Genomic DNA, 22,771 nt, shown 5'->3' with positions numbered 1-22,771 from the left:
TTGGCAGTGCATACCGCTGCGCTCATAATGGACACCCACAGACAAAACAACACCACGTTGGCCAATTCAAGCAACACACATCTGACACCCATACACACACCACACCCAAACCACTATAAAACACGCACCCACATTACCCACAACCCCTTACAAATACAAATCATTGCCACCAGACAGACAGCAGGACCACTGCAGCAACTAGACACACATCACTCACACCCATACACCTGTCACGCACTCTACGTCACACACCCCAACACATTACCCAACACACCCTCACCAACACACATCACATAACACCTATGGCAACACACAGGCACCCCCGTTTCACTGAGGAGGAGTTAAGGGTCATGGTGGAGGAAATCATCAGGGTAGAGCCACAGCTATTTGGAGTAACAGGTGCAGCAGATATCAATAGCAAGGAAGATGGAGCTATGGCGGAGAATCGTCGACAGGGTCAACGCCGTGGGACAGCACCCAAGAACAGTGGACAACATCAGGAAGAGGTGGAACAACCTACGGGGGAAGGTACGTTCCATAGCAGCAAGACACCAGCTCGCTATACAGAGGACTGGCGGTGGACCCCAACCTCCTCCCCCACAACTCACAGCATGGGAGGAGCAGGTACAGCCAATACTGCATCCTGAGGGACTCGCGGAGTTGGAGGAGGACTGGACACTAGTAAGTCAACTTTTAACAATTATCACCCCCCATACCTGCATGTCATCACACACCCACACCATCACTCCCATTACTCCACTCATCCCACACACTCCACCATCACATCACACTAATCCCAAAGCCAAGCCCTGCATACTGTACCAATGCATGGACACCCCTCCCAGCCCTGCATGTACAATCATCACCAAAGCATGCACATCATAGGGAAACTAACATAACCACTATACACCAAACATACACAAGCAAAAGCTGCCAGGGGAACAACAACCATAGAGGGGCAGCTACAGAAGTACAAATGTCAGACACCTGAAGCATAATACATCATTTACATCCCCACAGATACCCCGGCCAATGTCACTGGAGAGGAGGTACCACCACTATCCATTCCCCCAACAGAAGAGGCCCACAGTGATGACAGAAACTCTGGACTTCTGGATCTGGATGATCTACCTGGCCCATCAGGGACCGCTGGACAGTCGGTCACCCAAGCCCAGTCACAGACCACCACAGAGCCTCCCCCATCAGGAACCAGTACCACAACACCCACCCAGCGTACCCACACCTCTGTCCCCAGGACACGTCAATCAGCAGTGTGCCCACCTGTACAGGGACCCCAAGCCACACCTGGTACACAAGACAATCAGGGACCTGGGGTCAGTGACAGTGGCACACGGCAGACAGGGACACTGGGAGGACTGCTGTGCACCAGGTGGAGGACAAGGCCAGGGAACCGACTCTCCAGGAGGCACTCTCTGACATCCTGGGAGCCTACCAACATTCCCAGGACACGATGGGCCAGATCCTAGACAACATGCAGTAGAACAGGCAGCTGCAGTAGGGACAGTATCAGGGGATCAGGGAGGACTTGCAGGCCATTAACACCACCCTGGTCTCCATAGCAGGGGTGCTGGCAGACATAACCAACATCATGAGGGAGGCAGTGTCCCACCAGAGGGCCCTACCACAAGCCAGTCATCTGAACAGCCCTCCACTTCTGCTGCCGCTAGCGGCCAGGAGACCCCGCCACAGGACCAACAGGCCACCAGCACCCCTCCCCCTGCAGAAGGTAGACCACCCGCTAACATTCTCTGCAAGCCAAGACTACTGCCAGGAAATGAGACTCTCCTGATTGTCCCCCTTGTGTCCCCCAGTCACCTTGTCTACCTTGAACTGCCATTGCTCCCCTTCCTACATCTGCATGGACAATGCACCTGTGCTACAAACAGTCTGGAACAATACCTTGGACTATCCTGCATCATCACCCCATTCCATTTGACTTTTCCCTCTATATTTTAGCACTACAATAAACACCCTTGGACAAAACTCGACTACTAGTATTTCATGTATTGCAAGTTTGTATTAATTGAAACAGCTACAACCATTGCAAATGAACTGTACATAGAATGAGTATAGAATTAATGACCTGTAGCTTGCTGTTGTGATCACTCCAGGAGAATGTGTCATATCACCAACATCTCCAAAATGAATATCCAGAGGTAACAGTTAGTAGGGCAAAGAAGTGGGTAATGCCAGCATGGCAATGCCACACAGAATACAACAATAGTCATAGAAATGTAAAGTTGCACTGTCTCACCTGTGTGTCATTGGAAGTACTGACGTATCACAGATGTTCCTTTGCCCACATCCTCATCCTCTGCCTCCTCATCCTCACTGTCCTCAGGGTCTACTGCTGCCACAAGGGCATCTCCAGTCTCCTCCTCCTCCAGCAAAGGTACATGCCATATGAGGGCCAGGCTGTGCAACATGCAGTATGCCACTACTATCTGGCAGACATTCTTGGGTGAGTAGCACAGGGATCCACCTGTTAGATGGAGGCACCTGAACCTGGCCTTCAGGAAGCCAAAGGTCCTTTCAATGATCCTTCTGTTCACCCATGTACCTATTATAATGTTCTTCTGCCCTTGTCCTGGCATTCCTCACAGGGGTCAGCAACCATGATAAGTTTGGGTAACCAGAGTCACCTGCAAATATTGAGGGACAACATTTAGCCACACACTACCCTATATGGCCAGCACCATAGGCATACACCAACATATACTGGGTGGGAACCAGGGCTCACCTATTAGCCACACCCTGTGCCTCTGTAGTTGGGACATCACATTTGGGATGCTGCTATTCCTCAGGACAAAGGCATCATGCACTGACCCTGGATACTTAACATTGACGTGGGAGATGTACTGGTCCACCAAGCACACCATCTGCACATTCATGGAGTGGAAACTGTTACGATTCCTGAACTCCTGTTCATTCTGGCAGGGGGGCACAAATGCAATATGTGTTCCATCAATCGCACCAATTATATTGGGGATATGTTCCATTGCATAGAATCCAGCCTTTACAGTGGCCAAATCCTCAACCTGGGGGAATGCAATGTAGCTTCACATGTGTTTTATCAGGGCAGACAACACTTTTGTTAGCACGTTTGAGAACATTGGCTATGACATTCCTGCTGCCAAGCCCACTGTCACTTGGAAAGAACCAGTTGCCAGCAAATGGAGAACTGATAGCACTTGCACAAGAGGCGGGATCTCAGTGGCGTGATGGATAGCAGATATCAGGTCAGGCTCCAATTGGGCATACAGCTTTGTGATTGTGGCTCTGTCCAGTCTATAGGTGAGTATTATGTGCCTGTCCTCCAGTGTAGCCAAGTCCACCAGGGGTCTGCACATGGGGGTATTTCTCCATCTTCTATTCATCTGCAGCGGTAGGTATCTAAGAGACACAAGAGTGAGTAGGCTGTCACAAACTGAACAGTGGAGCCACAACAGCAGTCCACAATGTGCAAACATGTTATGGGACGGTGTAATTTCTGAAGTATGTGCCTATTTGTCCTGTGACGCAGCAATAATTGATAGGCCTGTTCAACCCCCTGAAATGGCGACCACCTGTCTTATGTGTAGGGACAGGTGGAAGGGAGGTAATGCTGCTGACGATGTGCGCTGTGGAGGTAGGCGGTCGTGAACCACTGTGCAATTCCTTATTGGTTAATATTGGGCCCTATGGGGTACAGAGGCCAATAGGGATCTACGCCGGCGGTGACCACCGCGGATGTGACCACCATTTTCTATCTGATTCCTCACTTGTTTCCTGACCTTCCATAGGAGAGGACCTACACTGCATGTGCTGCTGTGACCTGTATCTAGAACCTACCATGGCCCGTGTGACCGGGGAAAGGGCCCCAGCCTTCACTTCTGAGGAGTTGGAGCAACTGGTGGATGGGATCCTACCCCAGTACGGACTGCTGTATGGGCCTCCAGACCAACAGGTGAGTACACCTTGTGCACGATGCATGTGGCATGAATGTTTGGAGTTGTGTGCGAAGGCCTCGTGTAAGGGGGTGGGTGGATGTCCTCTTGGCGGTGTACTTGTTGTGGCCTGGGCTATGTGTGTGCCAATGGTGATGCAAACAGGTATGGTGGGCCATTTGTGTGACAGGGTGGACTGTTTTTCTAATGGTGTTCGCCTGTCTGTATTGCCTCTGCAGGTCAGCGCCCATCAAAAGAAGGGAATATGGCGTGCCATCGCCAAGGACGTGCGGACCATGGGGGTCTATGGTAGGCAGAGCACCCACTGTTGGAAACGGTGGGAGGACCTGAGACGCTGGGCACAAAAGACCGCGGAGGCCCAGCTGGGGATGGCCTCCCATTGAGGAAGGGGTGCCCGTCGGACCCTGACCCCCTGATGGCCTGCATACTGGCGGTGGCCTACCCTGAGCTGGATGGGCGCTTGAGGGCATCACAGCAGCCACAAGGGGGTGAGTACAGTGGCTATCATTACAACCCACGGCTGGTGGGGTGGTATCCGGGTGGTGGTTGTGTGTCCTTGGGTGCCCCTAGACCAGGCCAGACATAGCAGCGTAGTTCCTCTGGTGGCTAAGGGTTTGAATGGGAAATACTGCTTACCTAGCTTGTTAGTATTCACTCCTGAGCAGGACTGCGTGGGTCCCAGGTGTGCTACAGTTAGCGGTGTGTGCCCCTCCTCATTCCTTTCTGACTAGCCATTTCACTGGTAGGGCCATGCATAGAGCGTAGGCCTGTTTCCTGTGTGTGAGGGTGCTGTGTACGCCAACGGTGGGGTTGGTGCAGTCATTGACCCTGTGTATCCTTTGTCTCTCTCCCCTCTTTCTTGTTTTGTCACCCTGTCCTTATGTGTATTAGCATCATCTGGCGGAGGAGCAGAGGCAACGGTGACAGAGGGAGCTGCATCCCACAGGACCCTGGAGGCAGAGTCCACCAACGCTGAGGGCACCAGTGGGGCGAAGGGTGAGGGGAGAACCACAGCGGAGACGGGAGGGGACAATACAGACTTTGATACCTCCTCTGATGGGAGCTCCCTGGTGGTGGCGGAGACCTCTGTGACCACCCCAGCTGCAGGTACAGCTGCCACCCCGTACCAGCACCGCCCTCCCAGTAGCCCCTCAGCGAGTTGCCTGTGCACGCTCACCCAGGAGGGTGGGCATCTCCTTCGCTCCACGCACCTCAGGCCCTGCCCCAGTGAGCCCTGCTGCCCCGAGTGAGGAGGCTATTGACCTCCTGAGATCCATCTTTGTAGGGCAAGCAACCATTGTGAATGCCATCCAGGGGCTGGCAGCCCAGATGCAGCAATCAAATGCATTTCTGGAGGGCATTCGCAGTGGATTGGTGGCCCAACAGAGATCGATTCAGGATCTGGCCTCCTCTCTGATGGCAGTCCCATTCTCCTCAACCTCAACCCATTCCTTGCACACAGTCAGACGAGCATGCACACAAGACAACACCCAAGAGTGTCACAGGCAAACACAAGCACCACACTTCATCCCACAGGCACTCACACAAACACCATTCAGTTGCAGATACAATAACATCTACTATCTCAACTGTCTCCCCGTCCTCCTCCTCCTCCACCTCCCACCCAGTTGGATCTACACTGACACCTGCATGCACTTCTTCAGTACCCACTACCAGCATTATCACCACACCAAGCAGAGCACATACCTCACTGACAGACACCTCCACAACATACATGGACGCGTTCCCTGTGTCCTCTCCCACCGTGTCTGTCGCCCCTCCTAAAGTACACAAAAGCAAGCACTCAGACACCCACTAGGCATCCACCTCACTGCAGCATACAGCCCATGCACCTGCACTCAAGTCCAGCAGACAAACACCTCCAACAACCACTCTCTCATCCTCCACTCCCATTACTCCTCCTTCTTCCTGCCCCAACATCCCTAAAAAGCTTTTCCTTTCCACAATTGACCTCTTTCCTCCCCCTCCCCCCATCCTGCACGTATGGGCAGGGTAGCAAGGACCCAGCCCAGCACCTCAGCCATAGAGTCCATGAGCCTAGTGGTTGCACCACCTACTCATGGTGGTAGGGATTCCAGACCAACAACCAAGAAGGGGAAGGAGCCTTCACCAGCTTCAAAGAAGGAGAAGGAGCCTGCCCCAGCTGCAAAGAAGGGGAAGGAGCCTGCATCAGCTGCAAAGGAAGGGAAGGTGCCTGCACCAGGTGAAAGAAGGGGAAGGAGCCTGCACTAGCAGGCAGAGGGGAGAAGAGCCCATCCACCAGTGCCAGGAAGGGTAAGGGATCACCAACCCATGAGCAGGAGGAGAGGAGGCAATCTGCGCCAGCGGAAGCTGCTAGCCAAACACCGCCACCACCACCAGCTGTCACAGGGCCCCCACCGCCAGCCGTTGTTGTGCAGCCATCAGAGAGTGCAGGAGCTGAGCAGGAGTCTCCCCCAACCACCACCACAGTGCAGCCATCTGAGGGTGCAGTGGTTGAGCAGGAGCCTCCCACAACCACCACCAAAGTGCAGTCATCAAAGGGTGCAGGGGCTGAGCAGGAGCCTCCCACAATCACCACCACAGTGCAGCCATCACCACCAGTGGACGCCATATAATCCAGCCTCCAAGGGCTGCTGTGCAGCCTGCTTCCACCAGAACCAGTGGACAAGATACTTACTTGAGAGACTGTGGCCTTGCATTCCCAAGGACAAAGCACAGGTCATGTTGCCCCATCCAGAACCAGTGGGCAAGACACCCACTTGAGAGACTGTGGACTTGCACTTCCCAGGACAAAGAACAATGGGCATGTTTCCCCCTCCAGGACCAGTGGACAAGGCACCCACTTGAGAGACTGTGGCCTTTCATTCCCCATGACAAAGCACAGGGCATGATGCCCCCTCCAGAACCAGTGGGCAAGACACCCACTTGAGAGACTGTGTCCTTGCACTCCCCAGGACAAAGTGCAATGGGCATGTTGCCCCCTCCAGAACCAGTGGGCAAGACACCCACTTGAGAGACTGTGGCCTTGCACTCCCCAGGACTAAGAGCAATGGACATGTTGCCCCCTTCAGAACCAGTGGGCAAGACACCCACTTGAGAGACTGTGGCCTTGCACTCCCCAGGACAAAGCACAGTGCATGTGCGCTGTGGCCATGTGGGCCCTTTGAACTATGAACTGGGCAGTGTCCTTTTTTTATACAAGTGTACAGCTCTGTTTCATGGCCAAATCGGATTGTAGATTTTATTGTTGCCTTTGCATTATTCTGCAGATTTTCGTGGTCAAATTGTTTTTGTAATGTATATGGTTGTGTGTATGGCGTGTGCATGTTGGGTGTGGCTGGTGCGTGTGTGTGTCACTCTCTTTTTCCTCCCACCTTCCCTTGTGTTCTAGGTGGCTGTACTCACCATCGTCGTCTTCGCCGCCGTTGGTGTTCCAGGTGGAGCATAACATAGAAGATCATAGGAAAGACTTGCATTTCGGGTTCCATGGCGGCGTGGTTCTTCTCTGTGTCTCCAATGGTGAGTCCTTTCTCTTATGTGATGTGTTTCCACCAGGCTTTTGATGGCATTGGTACCGCCCCGGAAAAGGTGGCTGAATCGTGTGTCAAAATATGGTGGGCGGTACTTTGTCTTCTGCCTGGCTACAGGCGGCTACCGCCGTGGTGACTGTTGTTTCTGCCCTGGGGGCCTGTTTGGTACATTGGCTGTCTATCGGAGATATCACCGCCATGGTTGTAATTTGGTGGTAATTACCACCAGTCTGTTGGCAGTATTAACGCCACTTTATAACCGACCGCCAGGGTCGTAATGAGGGCCTTAGTGTTCATAGTACTTATTTCAACCTTGGAAGTATGATAGGCTTCGTTTACTATAAAGACCTTAGTGGTTGCATTTTCCCACATGGCTAACTTGTCAGATTGATAAAAGAACATTAAAAATGTTCAACACAAATGTAAGCACCTGCAAACAAAATCAAAACAGCTCTGAATATGGTGGGGGGTCTTATGCCTTCAGGACACTCACTAGAACTTGCATCACCTGGACTAAACTCACCACTCAAATTCTCACAGAATCAGAATAAACTGTAGACACAACACTTACCACGTCAGAATACTTCAAAACTTCACAGCTTCAGAAAAATGAAAAACAAAAACTCACAGTATCAGAAGGATCACAAGCAATGGAGACCTACATCCTCAGGACGCTCACAGGAACACAACAGTCAAAAGGTGGAAACTTACATCAAAACCCTGGAGGTGAAACATGTCCATTCCTGATCTCTAGCACTCTTGATTCAGTGCCTTTCACAGGCTCCAAATTCAAATATTGTGAGGCCAATCCCACCAAAATGCACATGATTGAAATGTGTGCCATATACAAGAAAATATATTCCAAAACAAGCACATGCTCTCTGATAGATATACACACACAATACAAGATGCCCGAAAAATGTGTTTCTTTGCAAGTATGCTCCAAGAGGCACAACAGTGATCCAAAAGACTGTGCACAAATGTGTGCAAACTTGTTTTGCAAACATACAACCTGGTACACAGAAACATGATCTACATAATATAGGAGCTGCCCAGTATCACATTAGTGCGCACACACACTTTTACACTTCTGTACTGTACAGACAACTTCACAATCTTAAGTTGCACTGTGTACTAGCATGCACATAAACCAGTTGGGCACAATGTCTGAATGAAGATAGAGGTGGTCATTCTGACCCTGGCGGTCTTTGACCGCCAGGGCGGAGGACCGCGGGAGCACCGCCGACAGGCCGGCGGTGCTCCAATGGGGATTCCGACCGCGGCGGTAAAGCCGCGGTCGGACCGGCACCACTGGCGGGGTCCCGCCAGTGTACCGCCGCCCCATTGAATCCTCCGCGGCGGCGCAGCTTGCTGCACCGCCGCGGGGATTCCGACCCCCCCTACCGCCATCCAGATCCCGGCGGTCGGACCGCCGGGATCCGGATGGCGGTAGGGGGGGTCGTGGGGCCCCTACATGTAGACCTGCGCAGACAGTGAAATACGCGACGGGTGCAACTGCACCCGTCGCACAGCTTCCACTCCGCCGGCTCGATTCCGAGCCGGCTTCATCGTGGAAGCCTCTTTCCCGCTGGGCTGGCTGGCGGTCTGAAGGCGACCGCCCGCCAGCCCAGCGGGAAAGTCAGAATTACCGCCGCGGTCTTTCGACCGCGGAACGGTAACCTGACGGCGGGACTTTGGCGGGCGGCCTCCGCCGCCCGCCAAGGTCAGAATGAGGGCCAGAGTCTTTGATATGGTCCGAACCCTATATATATTTATATATATATATATATATATATATATATATATATAAAAATCTAATTCACCTACACGCATGTGTCCACACATGTATAGTATATGCACTTTGTTAGAAATGGGGCCTCTAGTTGGCAGAGGTATTCACCTTTCTCCAAATAGGGACCACAATCCTAGTCAGGGTAAGTCACACACAGTCCAAATTATCCTGTGACCACCCTCTCGTAGCTTGGAACTGAGCAGTCAGGTTTAACTTAGAAGGCAATGTGTAAAGTGTTTGTGCAATAAATTATGCAATAACACAGTGAAAACACCACAAAAATACACCAAACAGGTTTAGAAAAATATATATTTATCTAATTAAATTGAGGTCAAAACAATAAAGATCCAATAAGCACAAGTTGAAATATCACTTTTGTAAAAAGAATCTTAAATATTAAAAATCAACAGTTGTCTCTTGTTTGCACAAAGTACCTGGTTTGCGTCAAATTTATCATACACGGAGACCGCAGAGGAGGCGATGCGTGGAAAAATAAGGTGTGCGTCGGATTTTCCGATGCAGCACAGACGATGCGTCGTTTCTTTCCACGCTGCAAGGGGCTTTGGGGGTCATTACAACCCTGGCGGATGGAGAAGAACCGGCGGCAAGACCGCCAACAGGCTGGCGGTCTTACCTTGGTGTATTATAACCATGGCAGTTACCACCATGGTCAACTGCCGGTTCTCCGTCCCGCCCGCCAGGGCGGAGATGACCGGCGGGCTGGAGACCTGGGTCTCCAGCCCGGCGGCCGTCTGTATACCGCCGGTGGTATTTTGACACGGCTTACCGCCGTGGATTTCCAGTGGTTTGAACCGCCATGAAATCCATGGCAGTAAGAACTATCAGTGCCAGGGAATTCCTTCCCTGGCACTGATAGGGGTCTCCCCCACCCCCACCCAAACTCCCTCCCCTACACCCCCCACCACCCCTGCCACCCCCCAAAGGTGACAGGGCCCCCCTCCCCACCCCGACCCCCAACATAACATTACTCACACACACCTGGCACGCATGCAGGCACCACCAACACACACACGCACACACCCCAACATACATGCCTACATCCACACACACAGTCAGACACGCACACCCACATTCAAACATACACACACACATCCATACAGACATACCCATAGGCATACACGCACTCATTCCCATACACACAACACCCCTGCAAGCATACACGCACTCACACCCCCTCTACATACACACGCACACCCCCATGCATGCACACAAACCCCCCCACCCCCTCCCCTAACGGACGATCGACTTACCTGATCCGTTGATCCTCCGGAGGGGACGGGAGCCATGGGGGCAGCTCCGCCGACACCACACCGCCAACAGAACACCGCCACGGCAAATCACAGGACGTGATTCGCTGGGCGGTGTTCTGTTGGCGTGGTGGGGGAGGTGGAGCAACCTTTACTTCCCCGCCGCCCGCAAGTATGGCTGTTGGCGGCTCTCCGTCGGAATAACGACGGAGAGCAGCCAACAGTCATAATATGCCGAGCGGCAAACCGCCTGCACAGGCGGTCTTCCGCACAGCGGTCCCTCGGCGGTCTTGCAAAAAGACCGCCGAGGTCGTAATGACCCCCTTTGTGTCGATTTCCGGTGAGAAGCCTTGGTTCCTCACTACGATGTGGGGATCTTTTGACACACAGGGACCATGCATGGAAATCCTGGGCGTGCAGCATGAAGTCACAGATGTTCCGTCGATCCGGTAGGGGATGCATTACATTTTCCGTTGCACTGGAGGTGCTGCATCGATTCTTCAGTCATGAAGTCGGGCTGCAATGTTCCGGCTCGGCTGTGCGGCGATTCCGTAGGGCTGTGATTGAATTTTCAATTGTAGCACAGACGCTGCATCAATTTTTACTCTGGAATGTGGGCTTCGTCATTCCGGTTTGGCTGTACATCGATTTTCTCGTCGCGAGGCAGGTTGTGCGTCGATTTTTGGCACACAAGGAATTTTCTTAAAGAGGTGAAGTCTTTTTGGACCTGAGACTTCAGAAAACAGGAATCAAACTCAATCCAAGCCCTTGGAGAGCACTTCTCAGCAAAGGCAGAGGCCAGCAAGGCAACTGGGCAACAGCAAGGCAGCAGTCCCTCACAGCAAAGCGGTCCAGGTGAGCCCTTTGGGCAGCCAGGCAGTTCCTCTTGACAGGTTGCAGGTTCAGGTCCAGAAATGTCTGATTTGGAGGGGTCAGGGACCCAGTTTATATACCCCAAAATGCCTTTGAAGTGGGGGAGATTTCAAAGAGTGGTTTTGAAGTGCACAAAGTACCCTTTCAGTACAAATCTGTCTGCCAGGGTCCCAGTAGGGGGGTTGGCAGTCCATTGTGTGAGGGCAGGCCACTAGCCTGTGAAATGTAAGTGTCAGGCCCTCCACCCTCCCAGCCCAGGAAGACTCATTCAGTATGCAGATGAGTGCAGGCGTGACTGAGTATCGTGTGTTTGTGGTTGTCTGGGTGAAATGCACAAGGGAGCTGTCAACCAGCCCAGCCCAGACATGGATTGGAGACAGGCTGTAAGGCACAGATGGATTATGAGTGCAGAGAAATGCTCACTTCACCTATAAGCAGGATTTTGTATTACCATTCTGGCCATACTAAACATGACCCGTTTACCTCTTTCTGATCAGAATCTAACACTCAACCAGTATGTGAGGGCAGACCTAATGCTAGCCTATGAAAGGAGCAGCCTCACAGTAGTGGAAACAAATTTAGGAGTTTTCCACTACCAGGACATATAAAACACACATGCATATGTCCGGCCTTTTACCTACATAGCACCCTGCCCTATGGGTAACCTAGGGCCTACCTTAGGTGGGACTTATATGTATAAAAAGGGGAGTGTAAGGCTTGTCAAGTAATTTTAAATGCTGAGTCAAAGTTCCAGTGAAACTGCACACACAGGCCTTGCAATGGAAGGCCTGAGACATGGTTAAGGGGCTACTTATATGGGTGACACAACCAGTGCTGCAGGCCCACTAGTAGCATTCAATTTACAGGCCATTGGCATATGTATTATACTTTACTAGGGGCTTACAAGTAAATCAAATATGCCAATTGGGAATGAACCAATGTTACAATGCTTACGGGAGAGAGCACTTTAGCATTCCTTAGCAGTGATAAAGTGTGCAGAGTCCTAAAACCAGCAAAAACAGTGTCAGAAAAGTGAAGGGAGGCAGGCTAAATGTTGGGGGATGACTACCCTAAGGCTGTCAGGTCTAACACACTTGTACTGACAGCCATTTTTATATTTAGCACAATCTACCCAAATAATGGACTCATAGTGCTACAAATAATTGACAGGAAAATCAGAGAGTGGACTAGCCAGATCTCGACCTAGTTGTTTGCAGGTTGTGTCCCAATTCCAGCTGCAAGCACTGGACACTTCTGTAAAGTAATAACCCTATATCAACCTGAGCTCATGTGGGTTTCCACACCTTCCACTACCCTAAATTCACTTCTGTCTCCTGTGTTGCAAGAACTACTCGCACACATCTCAGTGCTCACTGAGAATTATATCAATAGTGTTAAATAAAAGAATGCATTTGTGTGGAAGGCAGTGTCTGCTCAAAACCTATTTTTGATTGGATTTGTGCTTTATCCCTTTCCCTGCAGTTATGCTGTCCAAAACATCACCAGAACTAGCTCCCGATTTTCAACACACTGACTAAAATATAACTTTGTCTTGCCTTTTACAAACTCTTGAGTTTCCTGTCCAGTCAGAAAGAAAATGTTTATTTTACCTAAGACATCGTATATCCGCTCACCTAGAACACCACTCACCTCTGCTTCAAGCCACTAAATAACTTAAGAAAAAATAAATGTTAATAAAGTGAATTACATTTTTTTTTTTTTACGAATATTTAGTTTGTGCCATTAAGCATTACATTTAAATGTATGCCGTTTTGCCATGGAGTAATTGAAAAAGTCTCCTTTAACCCCTCTGGTGCTTGTACGAGCTGGTCTCGTCCTCGGCTACAGTTCCTGTGTGCCAAGGATGAGACCAGCTTGTCCTGAACCCAGCCCACACCCCCGTGAGGGATGGAAGGGGAATCGCTTCCCCTTCCACCCGACTACCATCCATGATGAAAGTACTTCCCCTGTGACTGTTTGGGGTCAGGTTGCAGAAGCGTACAAACCTCCGTGCATTTTGGACTGCAATAAGCATATGGGTGGTACTGATAGAGTAGATCAGAGGTTGGAACCTTACACTGCTGTTTGTAATTCTTACGTGTGGAATAAAACACTGGCCCTCCATTAGTTTATTTATTAACTTTAAATGTTTTTATTGTGTTCAAGGATTGTTCCCCTGAGGCAAGGATGAAATTTGTTAAATTTCAGGAGTCAATGATAGAGAGCCTTATTGTGGTGGAACAGGCAAGAGTTCCTAGAGTAGCAGTGGTGGAGGATGTGGCTAGATTGAAATATCGCCACTTTCCTGATCACATTCTTCCCACTCCCAAAAAAGACTTGCCCACTAAAAAATGTACAGTCTGTGCCCGAAGAGGTATCTGTAGGGAGATCCGGATGTACTGCCCAGATTGTCCTTCAAAGTCTGGGCTGAGTGTGGTTGGCTGTTTCAGGAGTTACCACACCCAGAAGAATTACTGGGAACTACCGTGAGCAGAAACTGCCTGTTTTATATTTTCATATGTTCTGTTTCACGGTTGGCATTACTGTCATGTATTCAGTTAGAGCTTTTGTGTTTGTAGTTTTGTACTTATTTATAATTAGTTAGTGGTTTCTTTTTGTTTAAAAAAAGTGATGGTAGTGCGCATGGAGTAGCGCTTGGCTGGCAGTGTGCGTGGAGAGGCGCTTGGCTGGTGGTGTGCATGAAGTGGCGCTTGGCTGGCGGTGTGCGTGGAGTGGCGCTTGGTTGGCGGTGTAAGTAGTGACTTGCTGTTGGCCACTTCAACACACTGCTAGCCAAACACCAGTCCATACACTTCCATCAACTGTTGATGCGAGTGTTGTAATGTGCTGGGCCCGCGGCTGGCAGGGTGAATGGTCTTGTGGATGTCATATATGAAAAGTGTGTGAATGGACTGTAAAGAGGGTGACGCCTTGAAACAGCTTTACAGCTCACAAGCTGTGAGTCATTGGTTCAGTTTTTGGCCTTTCAGTTAATAACAGTGCATTTAATTTTTGTGAAATCTCTTGTTAATAAAATTTGATCTACTGAACCATCACTCACCCTCGTGCCAAATCCAACCAGTATGTGTGGTAAAAATGACAAAACCTGCTCCGCTGTAATCAGGCATCGAAGCACACCCGTGACATGCTAAGTGTCTCGGTTGGACCCCGATGATGAAGCATGCCACCAACTTGATTGGTGGGTGAGGGGTCTTTTTAACATAACCTAAGTGAATTTCTTTTTACAATTTTAGTGTTTGGAACATCATAGAAGGATGTAGATACAACAAAATGATCTATTGCAAAACTACCTCTTTTTCCAGTGGGGGGGAAACCTCCGCTTTTGGTAACGGGTGCGGCGGTCATCTAGGGAAACCTACTAAACACAGACATTTTTTAAAACTAGTAACCCGGTAGAGTCCAGGGAGGCGTGGCTTGCGTGGATCCCTCAACATGTTCTTACCCATAGTCCCTGCAAACCTCAGAATTTGCTTAAAAAAAAGCTTATTTTCCTCACTTTTCTTTGTAGGATCACTGCGCTGGCACAAGTTTCTCAGCACCTTATCTTGTGCCCATTTTGGAAATACAAAGGTTTCTTTGATACATATTTTTCACTCTTTATATTTCACCAAATGTATTGCTGTGTACCTGGTATAGAATGAAAACCCATTGCAAGGTCCAGCTCATTTATTGGCTCTGGTTACCTAGGGTTCTTGAAAAGCCTACAAGCCCTATACATCCCCGCAACCAGAGGAGTCCAGAAGACGTAATGGTATATTGCTTTTGAAAATTTGACATCGCAGGAAAAGTTTACAGAATAAAACTTGGAAAAAAATAGCTGTTTTTTTCACCTCACTTTTAATATTTTTTTTTATTTCAGCTGTTATTTTCTGTTGGAGAACCTTGTAGAATCTACACAAATGACCCCTTGCTAAATTAAGATTTTTGTATACTTTTCAAATGTTTAGCTGTCCAGGATCCAGCATTGGTTTTATACCCATTTCTGTCACTAACTGGAAGGAGGCTAAAAGCACCAAAAATAGTAAAAATGGGGTATGTCCCAGTAAAATGCCAAAATTGTATTGAAAAATGTGGTTTTCTGATTCAAGTCTGCCTGTTCTTGAAAGCTGCTGGGAAGATGGTGACTTTAGCCCCACAAACCCTTTGTTGATGCAATTTTCAGAGAAAAAAGCACAAGCTTTCTTTAGCAGCCCTTTTTCCCATTTCAAAATTTTCGCTGTATTTTGGCTGATTTCTTGGTCTCCTCCAGGGGAACCCACAAACTCTGGGTACCTCTAGAATCCCCAGAATGTTGGAAAAAAAGGACACAAATTTGGCGTGAGTAGCTTATGTGGACAAAAAGTTATGAGGGCCTAAGCGCGAACTGTCCCAAATAGCCAAAAAAAACACCTGGCACCTGAGGGGGAATAGGCCTGGCAGCGAAGGGGTTAAAAGCCCATCACGTCTCTTCACCATCTCACTTCAGCAACGTTCACTAAACAAAAGGCCTTCCTGGTGGCGTCACTTTCAACGCCACTGGAAGTGCATGGAAGTCGTGCTTGCACACTCCCTCTTTTTTTTAGTCAAACTGATGCAGAAAAGGCAAAAACAAAAGGCATCCATTGTAAAGGAAATTCCTATGGGGAAAGGTCCAATATCAGAATGTGTGATTGGTGCAGTAAATTAGAGGGTTGTTTGGAAGCACCAACAGGCTTTCTCTGATATCACGTGTTGCATTCTGGAACATGTAGTTGTATATTTAGATGAGCTCTCAACATCAAAATACACAGAGAAAAATACAAGAAAAGCGCAGAGTAAAATAATTGTTGCCTTGCCTAATAGTTTATGAATCTGCATAGCACAGAGACTTTAGCAGCGTTTTCACACTATGCAGTTTTTTACAGAAGGATGATGCCTTCAACAACATTTGCTTATAGAACTGTGTAAAGATATGTACAGAGCTCTACCTTTAGCCACATCTTTGCTCCAAACTGGGTCAAAAACTCAATTTCTAATTCAATTGAAACAGCTTTACTGCAAACATATAGCAAAGAAGCATTGGCAAAGGGTATCATAGAGTGGAGTAGGGGGAGCAGAGTGGTGTAGAGTTGAGGGGAGCAGAGTTCAGTGGTTCAGTGACAGAGAGTGTCGTAGAGTGCAGTCTCTTAGTGTGCAGTGTTATAGAGTATAGTGGCATAGAGTGAAGTGGGGTGGAATAGGGTGGAGTGGATTGAGGTAGTGGAGTGGATGAGATTTGATTGGAGTATATCGGTGTGGGTTGGACAGGGGTACAGTGGGTTGGATTGAGTGGGGTAGGATGGAATTGAGTGGATGGACTGGATAGGGTGGATTAGAGTGGGGTGGACTGAAATGGGGGGAGGTGGATTGGACTGTGGTAAATTGTAGTGAGCAGATTGTTTTGGATTGGAATAGGGCGGATTGGAATAAGGAAGATTGGAGCAGGGCAGATTGGAGTAGGCAGATTGTTTTGGATTGGAGTGGGGAAGACTGGAGTGGGCAGATTGTTTTGGATCGGAATAGAGCAGGCAGGAGTGGAGCAGATTGTTTTGGATTGGAATGGGGCAGATAGTTTTGTATTGGAATGGGGCACATTGTTTTGGATTGGAGTGGGACAGATTGGTTTGGATTAAAGTTGAGTGGGCTGAGTTTGAGTGGGGCAGATTGGAGTGGGGTGGGTTTGGGAGGATTGGAGTGTGGTGGGTTGGTGTAGGTTGGCTTGGGGTGAGTGGTTTGGATTTGAGTGGGGTAGATTGGACTGGGCTGGGATGGATGGGATTGAGTGGGGTGGATTGGTGTGGGGTGAGGTGGGATGGATTGGCGTAGATTGGAGTGGGCGGATTTGAGTGTGGCAGATTGGGGTGTACTGCACGATGATGTATTAAAGCTGCATTTCAGAAACACGAGAAATAAACCGTGTCGCTTTGCAATATTTAGAGCCAGTTAAACCGCCTCTTTTGAGAACACGACCACAAGCAAAAATAAAAGAAAACATGAGTGCAAAGTGAGAAGAGAAGACTTGGCAAAAGAAAAGAAAGTTAACATGGAAAATAATTATTTCCAATTTTGTTTATCCTGCTGGGCACATTTTTGCCAGTCACACACCTTCTGTTTGCATGGCATTAAAGGACTGAGAGACACAGTTTCAAAGGCCACACTCACTTGAACCAATGAGAATTAAATAGAGATGTAATAAAATGTATTGCTGTTTAAATCAGATAAAAACGAACAAAAGTCAGTTCAAATAGGAAGAACAATTGTAAAGTTTTACTTCACCCCACTAAATTCACCAACTTCCCTCCACATAGACATGCACGTCTATAGCCTAGGAAAACCTACTCATGGTTGCAATTCTCTGTTACTTTCAACTTGCTTTAACTACATACCCACTGTGCAATTATGCATTCGTTTACATTTCAGGTTTTACTTCATCTTGCATTCCTTGAGAGTATGTGCTTTTTCCAGACATATTTCTCTATTTTTTTCCCATGCAACATCTGACTCTTGTATATTTCATATTATGTAATGAGTTTCCTGTAGGTGTCTGGGTATGTTCTTGTGGGTAGGTGTGCATGGCCGGGCACCGTTGAGAACTCGAGTTGAAGCTAAAGGCTGTAAGAGTTCATGCTGGTGGGTCATAAACGTGTTCAAACTACATGCTCATCCAGTCATTTGCCTCTGTACTTAGTGCAGAGAACGATATTAAGTCCTTCCATTACGCAATCAAATTCAGTTATCAGCCCCTATTTACATTTCACATTTAAAGTAAACCATTATATTTTTATTCCCTACGTGTATACACTTTTCCTGATGTAGCATTTCTGAAGTTTTTTAATGCAAAATGATTCTCTTTCGTAGTACATATACTTTAAACTGAGTTGGAACAGACATATTTATTACCATCATAAAACAGTAACAGAGTAAGGAGTTCAAAACCGCTTATTATTTCATCTGTAATGCTGTATCTAAGTTCATTACCCACAGCCATCTCCTGCTGTATGCCTTGGCTGCTTTACTTGCTGGAGAGTGAGGTGCTCAGTGGGCATAACTTAGTTATGCAGCAGTACTTGTGGGTCTGACACTAGTGGTTAATGACAACTACAAGTAGTGTGCTGTAGGAGCTCACTCAACTGAAATCCAAAGAAAATAAAACCCCTCAAAACACTGCCTTCACCTCATCCGGAGATGGATGTCCAACATATACCTTAAGCTCAACTCAACCAAGAGAAAATTCTCACTATTCATCAAGAACAATAAGTCGTGCAAACCTGGTACAGTGACATAAACATGGATATATTGAACCCTACCATTCACCCATGCCAAGTCGTTCAGATTCACTCTGGACACTGACCTCAACCTGACGGAACTAATTCTTAAGAAAACCAAGACATTCGGGCACCATCTCTCTGTACTGAAGTGAAACCATTCTTCTCAGATAGTGACTTCAGAACTTCTGTCCCAGTCCTTGTACACTCACACCCAGGTGGTTGTAAAGCCCTATTCAATGGCCTTCAAGACTACACACTGCCCCCAACATGTAGTTTTAGGAATTTTTCATTACGAATACTGCACAAAATTATGCGCCATTGAACATGCAATTTGTGGATAAAAGTTACCGCAAATACATGGAAACAGCAACGCGAGCAGCTGTTGTTCACAGTGCATTTGTGCAAATTTGTCCTTGCACCAGAAATTGACACATTGCACAATACAATATAGAGCAAAATAATGGATTTGCATTTCACATAATTAAACTCTATTTTGTGCAATTTTGACATAATCTTATGTAATTAGTTGAAACAAATTATGGGAATTTCACACACCCATAAATAAATGTATATAAACGTAATTTAGACAGACTTTGACTCTCCAAGGTAGGACAGTTCACGCTGAAAGGGTGAAGATTGGGGTGATGCTCAAGCTCTAGGAACAATATCAATGGGGGCAAAAGACTAAGAGGGTCATTCTGACCCTGGCGGCCGGTGGCCACCAGGGCCACCGACCACGGGAGCACCGCCAACAGGCTGGCGGTGCTCCAATGAGCATTCTGACCGCGGCGGTTCAGCCGCGGTCAGAAGCGGAAAGTCAGCGGTCTCCCGCTGACTTTCCGCTGCTCATTGGAATCCTCCATGGCTGCGGAGCGCGCTCCGCAGCCATGAGGATTCTGACCCCCCCTACCGCCATCCAGTTCATGGCGGGAAAGCCGCCATGAACAGGATGGCGGTAGGGGGGTCGCGGGGCCCCTGGGGGCCCCTGCCGTGCCCATGCCAATGGCATGGGCAAGGCAGGGGCCCCCGTAAGAGGGCCCCGAAAAGTATTTCAGTGTCTGCCTTGCAGACACTGAAATACGCGACGGGTGCCACTGCACCCGTCGCACCTTCCCACTCCGCCGGCTCGATTACGAGCCGGCATCCTCGTGGGAAGGTCGTTTTCCCCTGGGCTGGCGGGCGGTTTTACTGGAACCGCCCGCCAGCCCAGGGGAAAACTCGTAATACCCGCCGCGGTCTTTTGACCGCGGCGCGGTAATTTGGAGGGCGGGATCCTGGCGGGCGGCCTCCGCCGCCCGCCAGGGTCATAATGAGGCCCTAAGTGAGTTTTCATGGCAGCAGGAGATGGTGCGCAATGTTGGTCTCAGAATTTGATTAGGAAGCATGTTTCAGGTAGGGTCTCCAATGGAGACCATGGGCAAGCGGCAATAGTCCACCCACGAAAAGCCGCCAATGCAGGGATGGTTTCTCACTGTCGCAGAATTCTGCTGATGCTGCCATGTTTTGCACTTTGCACAGGAATAAAAGTATGTAAAGTTTCAAGTTGCTTGATTCTGCAACCCCTTGTTAAAATGTCAAGAGGCTAAATTTCACAGAACATGCGGTACAATTTACATTCTTTGAATTCATAATTAATACAGTCCCATAATATCATACTCTGTTGATGCTTAATTCTATTGGTGCTCCCTGCAATTGCTCAATTGGAATCAAAATTAATATGTTTAGAATATTTTATCACAATATACTTGTTGAACAAGGTACTTAACTTCAGTAACGATTTGTCTGGTAGAGACATTTTCTAGTTGCAGATTTCTTACCTTAGAATTTCCCCCAGGCGCCAGGCTGGATCTGGAGATTTTTTTCTTCGAGCAGTACCCTTGTGTGCAATTAGGTGGCGTTGGTCAACTACGCGTGTGTCCTTGGCATAATGGGCTGTGACTCCTTAAAACCCTTGAGCACCAAGTCAGCTTTGTCTCCGAAGAGACGGGTGACATTGAAAGGCATGTTCATGAGAGACTGTTGGACACCCCCAAAAAGTCAGACGTCATCAACCAGGCGTGTCGCCTTAAGGCCACTGTCGATGCAACCAGTCTACCCAGTGAGTCGGTTGTGTCCAGCCCACAATGGATTATGAACTTGGCCACATCCCTCCCATCAGAAACGGCCTGGGAGATGATGGCCAGGGCCTCCTACGGGACCTGCGGCAAACACCTGCATGACCATTTCCCAAAAGGAATGGGTGTAGTGGCCCAAGAGGCATGAGGTGTTCATGGACCACAATGACAGACTGGAGGAAGAAAACATCTTTATCGCAAGCTGCTCCAGTCTTTTTGATTTCTTATCTGGGAGTGTAGATGGGAATGTGCCAGATAAGGAAGAATCCTGGATGAAAAGGATCTCAGGCATAGGGTTTTGAGACAGGAATTTAGGGTCATTCAGCGTAGGCTGATGACAGCAGGCGATTGTCCTATTCACAGGAGCCCTTGTGCTGGGTCTGGACCAGATACCCAGAAGGACATCCATGAGGGTTTCATTGAAGGGTAGAAGTGGTTCCGAATTAGAAGCCCCACGATGAAGCACTTCAGTCAGGAGGTTAGTCCTGACCGCCACAGAAGGAAGCTTGAGGCCTAGGACCTCAGCCACCCTGTTGATCACCATAGAATATGACGCTTCCTCCAGTGGAGCCACAGTAAGGCGAGAAAGCATGCCAGCATCTGGAGAGTATCCAGATCACTAGCCTCGCCCAATTCCTGTGCCCAGTCCAATTCAGGGGTGTGTAGCTGGTATTCCAGAGGGTCCAGCGACCCCTCCAAACCTTTCCAGTATCCATTGTAAAAAGAGTCAGAATCCTACCTGGGTGAGAAGACGATAGATCTGGCATTGAGCAATGCCGTTCCATCTCCGGCTCGCCGGGATCAGGATTTGGTCAACATCGATTGTGGGCCCTACAGGCATTGGGAGCATTAACGTCTTAGCCGGTGCCCAGGAAGGTCGTGTTTGCTCGACCGACATCGGCACGGATCCAGAGGGGCACTCAATGGGCAGAGCCGAAGCCACCGGCACAGAACCCAAGGAGCCTCATCTGATACCCCTGGCTCCAAAAGCACCACAGGGGAGTCGTTCTGCCCAAAGATGAGGCGCATGGCCTCATAAAACTCTTTCAGCTTGGTAGGGGTGGCTCCGGCTCCCACGAAGTTGCGGAGGCACGGAGCAGACACAGAAGTAGGCTCCGTGGACGTGTCACATCAGCCGAACAATGGGGCGAAGTTGAAGAACATTTGGCCTTCTTTTCATTTTTCTTTTTATGACCTGAGTGTCCCGTAGATTTTGAATGAGACGACAAAGAGTTGCAGGACCTTCCTCTCCAAAGAGACTGGGAACGATGCAGATTTGAGGGCCGGGCCGCCATGAGCTTCAGGGACCGCTCCCTCTGAGCTTTGGGGTTCATGGCCCAGCACTCGGAACACGACTTCGAGTCATGGTTGTGCTCCAGACACCACAAGCACATGAGGTGCAGATCCGACACACCAAAAAGGAAAAAAAATGACAAAAAGTTGAAGCTAGTCAAAAAATGACTAAAGGTAGCTCTTCTCCGGATCTGAGCATGGTGTGGAAAGAAATGAAACTGATGTCAGCGTGCCAAGGTGGCACCTATATACGAGTCTGATGTCATCACGGCAACCGCACACAAGGGTTCTACTGCAAAAAGAAAAAATATCCAGATCCACTCTGACACCTGGGGAAAATTCCAAGGTAAGGAATCTGCAACTAGAACTCTCTATCAGATAATACTGATTTTGATAAATTAAAATGATGTCGAATAAAAAAAAATCTTCGATTGTTCTTACATATCTTATGAAGCACACTGTATGCAAAATTGCAGTTTATAATTTAAAGAAAACTCATTTAACACCTAAATAGTGGTCACTGAGTGGTAATCAGCAAATAATTCTAAAATCACACAGCATGTTGAACCTTTCAGACAAAAACTAAAACTAAAATAGTGGCAGTATTCTGGGGTAATCATCAAATCGTTTTCAAAACATCAGGA

Source organism: Pleurodeles waltl, chromosome 8 (genome assembly GCF_031143425.1).
Source record: "Pleurodeles waltl isolate 20211129_DDA chromosome 8, aPleWal1.hap1.20221129, whole genome shotgun sequence".
Classification (NCBI taxonomy): Eukaryota; Metazoa; Chordata; class Amphibia; order Caudata; family Salamandridae; genus Pleurodeles; species Pleurodeles waltl.
This window is presented reverse-complemented; position numbering follows the sequence as displayed.